The 6,956-nt window shown below is 48.5% G+C and overlaps 1 non-coding gene across 1 annotated transcript; it reads left to right on the top strand.

Moving 5' to 3' along the window:
• Positions 1-2,308: 2,308 nt before the first annotated feature.
• Positions 2,309-2,383, top strand: Trnas-cga (transfer RNA serine (anticodon CGA)). Its single transcript has one exon. It is a non-coding gene; the product is annotated as a tRNA-Ser (tRNA).
• Positions 2,384-6,956: the final 4,573 nt, after the last annotated feature.

Raw genomic sequence — 6,956 nt, 5'->3', positions numbered from 1 at the left:
CGTAAAAGCTGTGGGCCAACGTTCAGCAGCCATCACGTGATCTCTTAATCCGTCAGAAACATAAATCCGATCCAGCCTGCTCGCCGAGTGGCTAGTAAAATACGTGTAGCCCTCTCGCTGCCCATGGATCTTTGCCCACGTGTCCATAAGGGCCATGTCCCGGCAGATCGTGTTCAATGCGTGGCAGCAGCTGAAATTAGGAGTTTGATCCTTCGGTGTGAGTACACAGTTAAAATCCCCCCCTACCAAGATGTGGTCATACCTCCCATGGAATAGGGGGGCAATCTCCTCCGAGTAGAATCGTGCACGCGCCTGTCGATTGTCAGATCCGGAGGGTGCATAGATGTTGACGATACGAATGCCGTTCACGGTCATAGCCAAACCCCGAGCCGAAGGAAGGTAATCGAGGTCACACATCGGAATCCCTTCCCGGACTAGTATCGCTGTGCCACGTTCTCCATCTGGAGTCGGCGCTAGGTAAGTGTTGTATCCATGCACGTCGGCAAAAGCAGCATTGAAGGTTTCCTGCATCAGCAGAATATCAACGTCTGTGGCGTAAATCATGTCCCGGAGAAGTTGCATCTTTGCAAGCGAACGTGCGGTGTTAATGTTCACTGTGCCCACCTTATATGCTTGGTTCGTTGTCGTTGTCATGCTCGTGTCATGTCATGGAGAACTCCAAGGGCTTTAGTCCACTATTCGTGCTCAGAGGGGTGCCCGCAAACGGGTTGCCCTACTTTGTTGTCGTTCCGTGGTGTGCATCCTGTAGGTGAGTGGTCATCATTTGGGGGTGGCAATTCCTGTATGTATTCGACTGGTTCCGCCCAGTCGCAGTGGTCATCCATCCGAGAAACGTCCTCTGATGTATTTCGACGTGGCTGCCGGGACATTTGTGTCCCTGACTCCTTCGTCGGCAGCGCTGGGTCAGTCGGTGTTAATGAAGAGGGACCATCGAAAAGGCAGGACATCCGGTCACCATCTGACGGAATCCTGTCAGCGTCCTCTAAAGGCACGTGTTCTGTGTCAGACAGTTCTTCGGCTAGGATACCTTCCGTGTCCCCTAGGCTAGGGGGGGACGTGTCACCCAAACTATGGCGACGCTTTTTGCGACGCTTCGGCGATCGCTGTTTGCGTGCCCTGCCCTCTGCTGCCTCACTGTGTTCGTCGATCGTTCGTTGGTCCGTTGCCGGCGCCACGGTCTCGACCTCTACTTCCACGTCGCGTGCTACATGTGAGTTTTCGGAAGGTTCCTCCCTCAACTGACGTGACGTGGGTGTAGGGACATTCTCCGAGTCACCTCCATGCTCCCGTAACTCGGTCTGCTCTTGTCACGCTCCGAACTTGGCAACACCTCCCGGCGGGCCACCGACATGTACGTCATCGGCAGTTGCGCGGGAACTTCTCGCTGTGACGCTTCTCCATGTGGCAGTTGCACGACGCGGCGTTGGATGCACTCCGAACGGATATGTCCTTCTCCACCACAGCCAGAACAGGTGCGTGGCTGGCCATCGTAGATCACAATAGCTCGACATCCGCCAATGTATAAATAAGACGGGATATGTTTAGTAAGGACGATCCGCACCTGTCGTACGCCGTTTAGCACAGGATAGGTACTAAAACTTGCCCAGCGTTCAGGCGTATGACTAAGTACCGTGCCATATGGTCGCAGCGATTCAGTAACCATCGATTCTGGCACCTCAAACGGCAATTCAAAGATCCGAATGACTCTCACACCCAATCCTGAAGGAGCTACTGTTACATCGCTGATATGGCCATCAGAGTGTCGAAATTTAAATCCTCTTTGAGCAGCGGAGAGAGTTGTTTCACACGCAGCTTCATCGGTCATCTTTACGTACATTGTACTGCTTACAATGGACAGGTGTATTCCAATTATGTCTGCAGCAGGTAAACGAACTTCTTCCCTCAAAAAACGCTCTATTTCGAAAGCTTTGGGTCTGGCAAATTCGTTGTCGAACGTAAATTGGAGCGTAGTCTTTCGAAAATTGTGTGCCATGGCGATCGAGTCAGACAACAACAAGCGCGAGTACCGGCGGTGTAAACACTTCCTCGTCCACGCGCGCCCGCGGCCGGGACAGCAGGTCCGTGCCGCGCCACTGCCTAAAGCAGACTGTGCTAACTGAGCTACCCAAGCACGACTCACGCCCCGTCCTCACAGCTCTACTTCTGCCAGTACCTCGCCTCCTACCTTCCAAACTTTACAGAGGCTCTCCTGCGAACCTTGCAGAACTTGGAAGGTACGAGGCGAGGTACTGGCAGAAGTACAGCTGTGAGGACGGGCCGTGAGTCGTGCTTGGGTAGCTCAGTTGGTAGAGCATTTGCCCGCGAAAGGCAAAGGTCCCGAGTTCGAGTCTCGGCCCGGCACACAGTTTTAATCGACCAGGAAGTTTCAGACGTGATATCTGTCGTTCCCAAAGTAAGTGTTCCTAATCTATATAAACTTTTTAGAAGATAATCTTAGCAGCCCTCGTAGATTGTTTGCAGATGATGCTGTCGTTTAGCAGGTACTAAGGTCATCAGGAGATCGAAACCAACTGTAGAATGACTTGGACTGGATATCTGTATAGTGCGGAAAACGGCAATTGTCTCTCAGTAAGGAAATACGTGACATCATGCACATGAGTGCAAAAAGGAAGCTGCTAAATTTCGATTACTGGATGAATATAAATTTAAAGGCTGTCAATTAGAATAAATACCTAGGAAATAAAATTACGTGCAACTAAAGTTGAAAACATGACATAGATAATGTGGAAAGGCAAACTAAAGACTACACTTTGTTGGCAGAATACGTAGAAGGTGCAACAGGTCTAATGAGGAGACTTCCGACACTACGATTGTTCGTGCTCTGCTGGAGTATTACTGTGCTGTATGCGATCCTTACTTCCTTGACGGAAGACATCGAAAACGTTCAGAGAAGGGCAACTCGTTTTGTGTTATCGCTAAATAGGGGAGATAATGTCACGGATATGATAAGAAAGTTGGAATAGTACGTAATTAGCAGGTGTAACAGCCAGAAAGTTGAAAGCAAGTAAGCAAACGTGTATTCATTGTATTGTACAGGTGCGGATGTCAGTTTGTGGGGTGGAGTTCCACGCCTATTTCACTTGGTCTGTCAATACAGGGTCTGTTCTGGATTACACTGGAGTTGTCGTCCGATGATGTCCCATTTGTGCTGCACTGGAGATAAGTCTGTTGCTCGAGAAGACCAAAGCAACCTCTCGATATCCTGTAGAGCGTGTTGGGTTGCAACAGAGGTATGTGGGTGAGCGCTATCCAGTTCGAAATCACCTCCTGGAATGCTGTTCACGAATGGCAGCACGGCTGGTCGAATCACCAGACTGAAGTAAAAATGTACAGTCAGGCCGCATGGTATAACCAGAATAGTGCTTCTGCTCTTATACGAAATCGTATCCCAGACCATAGCTCCAAGCGAACGTCCAGAGTGTCTAGCACACAACCAGGTTGGTTGCAGGCCCTCAGCTGGCCTCTTTCTACCCAACACACGCCCGTCACTGGCTTTCATCAGATGACACAACAGACCTCCACCCTGCTCTTACTTGACACCATTGACGTGACAAGTGGCGGTAATTTAGGATCAGGCTACATGGCCTCTGGCTCAAAAGTCTCCTTCAAGTATCCGCTTTCTAACGGTCCGTCGTGTCACTGTGCTGCTCCAGCTGCTGCTGCACATACAGTACGACGCGCCAGGGCCGTACGCCGAGCACGGTGCTCTTCCCTGTCGGTGGTGCCACGTGGTCGTCCGGAGACCGGTCCTCTTGTGAGTGCACATTGCGGTGACCACCGCTGCCAGAAACCGTGTACGGTGGCTACAATCCTGCCAAGTCTTTCTGCAGTATCACGGAAGCAACACCCAGCTCCTTGTAGCCCTGTCACACAGCCTCATTCAAACTCAGGGAGGTGTTGATAATAACGCCTTTGTCTTCTTAAAGTTATTCTTGACTAACGTCAGCTCACTACGTTCAGGTAACTGACGCACACGACCATTACAGCGTGTATTTAATGCAAACCTGATTTGCATCCTCACTAGTAGCGCCATTCTTATGCGACTGGAGTGAAATCTGATTTGACAACATATTTCAGATGTAGAATGACGCCTACCAATTTCCGTTTATGTCGCACAACTGCAAAACTCCTTCTTGGTGTTGCGATTTTTTCCCGTTACTTTATTTTTTTGTCACCAACATAAGTAGTGAGTAATGACCGTCATCATAAAATAAGACAAGTCAGAGTTAGAAGAGAAATATTTAAGGGTTCATTTTTCCCTCGCGCTGTTACAGAGTGGGACGGTACGGAAATAGTGTGAACGTGGAGAACCCTTGCCAGCCAGTCAAGTGTGAGTTGGAGAGCCGTCAACTAGATGTAGATTAGGCCCTGTGGTAGGGGATGTGTCACGAGTCGCAGACAACGCTGATTCCGGCAGAATGGGCGTTTAGCATCACAGCTGCCACTGTCCCAGTGCACGTCGTAATTACTCCATTGGGATGAGTCTTAAGACTGTTCCCCTGAGTTCTTTTGATTTCTCATCGATTTTGTTTTAACAGTGCGAATTTTTTCCGTAGTGTAAGTTAAACGGTTTAATGTGGTCAAGAAGTGTTAGGTGGATTATAGTATTCTCTCCTTTCTAGTTGCAAAAATTTGGTCCTTGCTGTCCAAACGACTGCGAGGGCCTCTGCAGACTGAGGAACAGGTGCTTTAGTGGTATCGTGTATCATGCTGGTAACGCGATCCATCCATTCAATGAGTCTGTCATGATGTTCAAATATACAAACTTCAGCAGTTCATCTTGTACAGCATTCATTATCATGAATTTTTTACTAGTTACTGCTCTGTCAGGCACATGAATCCAAGCTGTGAAGTAGTCAGTAGAAAGGAAGTCACTGACCAGTTCCTTAGAGCAGTGAGCGCGAGGTCCGAGGAGTATACAGGAACATCGATGGCGGAGAAATGGCCTGATGTTCCAGAGACAAAGACCTCCTATCAGTAGAAGGCCCTCTAGACCTCTGCCTCAGGGACACGAGCCAGTGGAGCCGGGTACCACAGCGTCTGCATTAAAATCTCACATACGAGGGAAGACGGGGGTAGCGGTGTACTGAAATGGTTGAGAGAGTCTGATGTGCAGGGCGATGAGGTGGCACCTAGACAGTACAGTGACCTTACGTTGCGCTATTCTCTGATAGTATCTCCCAGTAAGTTGGTAGTAGGTAGTAGGATGGGAGTCGAGGATTAATATGTATCATGCCTCAAGATAGCGACATCATCTTTAGCGCTCTCGCCGTTGACGTCTTCCTTTGTGTGCAAGGCGCATCATTCAGCACATTGGCATGACAGTAAGATGGCTCCTATGGAGACATGTGTAGTTGGTTTCCCTGTGCTAAAAATTTCTATTCCATTATGTGCGTCCTGAAGCAACTGAAGTTCCACTATTGAAAGTTAGCTTCTTCGGCAGGATGGTAAAATATGGTTTGAGTGTGTCAGTCGAGCGACTAAACACTGCGAATAACTTCCTGTAATTACATATAAAAGACAGAAGAATTTTCTCTGTCTAAATAAAGTTTCTTCCACTGCTTTAGAGCAGTGAGAAAGTCAAAAAAGCATAATTGGGTCAATAAGTGAGACAAAACTAGAGTCTGTACGAAACAGGAATCGTCCGACTCTAGATAAAAAAGTTATGTCCTAAGTGAGTAAAGCCAAATTTCGTGTGCCCCCGACGAGACTGTTACAAGGGCACCGTGTTGGAGTTGACACTGACGTCATTAACTCAGCGTACCCCGCCACAAAATTATGGAAATCCTAGGAAGAAGAGGCACACCACACTCAAGAATAGGGCACTAAACTACTAAATCATTAGAGTTGAACAATCATCCTATTAGTGAAACTACTTCCCAATCATTATTCGAATGACAGTTCGTTATAGTGAATGGAAGCCTCTCTGTACCGACGACGCCACTAAACGAAATCTGTACGACAATTGAGCTGGAAATTAATCCAAGATTCAAATTGGAACTCAGGTCACAAACGGACGACAAGCGCGAAGTCTCCTGCTGAACCTTGAATGGCACTGAATAATACACTGTAGCGTCAGAGAAAATGGTATAGGCATAGTATTCAAATACAGATATATATACAAACAGGCAAAACACGGCGCTACGGTCGAGAATGCGTAAATATGACAACAAGTGTCTGGCACAGGTGTTAGATCGATTACTGCTTCTACAATGGCAGGTTATCAAGCTTTAAGTTACCAGAATGAGATATTCACTCTGCAGCGGAGTATCCGCTGATATGAAACTTCCTGGCAGATTAAAACTGTGTGCCGCACCGAGACTCTAACTCGGGATCTTTGCCCTTCGCGGGCAAGTGCTGGTAGAGCATTTGCCTGCGAAAGGCAAAGGTCCCGAGTTCGAGTCTCGGGTCCGGCACACAGTTTTAATCTGCCAGGAAGTTTCAAGCTTTAAGTTAGTTTCAACGTGGTGTTATAGTCGGTGCACGAGCGATGCGACAGAGCATCCCCGAGGTAGCAGTGAAGTGGGGATTTTCCCGTGCGGCCATTTCAGAGAGTACTGTGGATATCAGGAATCCGGTACAACACCAAATCTCAGACATCGCAGGGGTCGGAAAAAGATCCTGCAAGAACGGGACCAACGACGACTGAAGAGAATCGTTCAACGTGACAGAAGTGCAACCCTCGCGGAAATTGGTGCATGTTTCAATGCTGGACTATCAACAAGTATCAGCGTGAGAACCATTCAACGAAAGATCATTACGTGGGCTTTCGGAGCCGAAGGCCGATTCGTGTACCATTGACGATTGCACGACACAAAGCTTTTCGTCTCGCCTGGGCCCGTCACACCGACATTGGACTGTCGGTGACTGCAAACATGTTGCCTGGTCGGACGAGTCTTGTTTGACATTGTATC

The sequence above is a fragment of the Schistocerca nitens genome, chromosome 6 (genome assembly GCF_023898315.1).
Source record: "Schistocerca nitens isolate TAMUIC-IGC-003100 chromosome 6, iqSchNite1.1, whole genome shotgun sequence".
In the NCBI taxonomy this organism is placed as follows: Eukaryota; Metazoa; Arthropoda; class Insecta; order Orthoptera; family Acrididae; genus Schistocerca; species Schistocerca nitens.
Note: the sequence above shows the minus strand (reverse complement) of the source record. Positions and strands in the feature narration are given on the sequence as shown.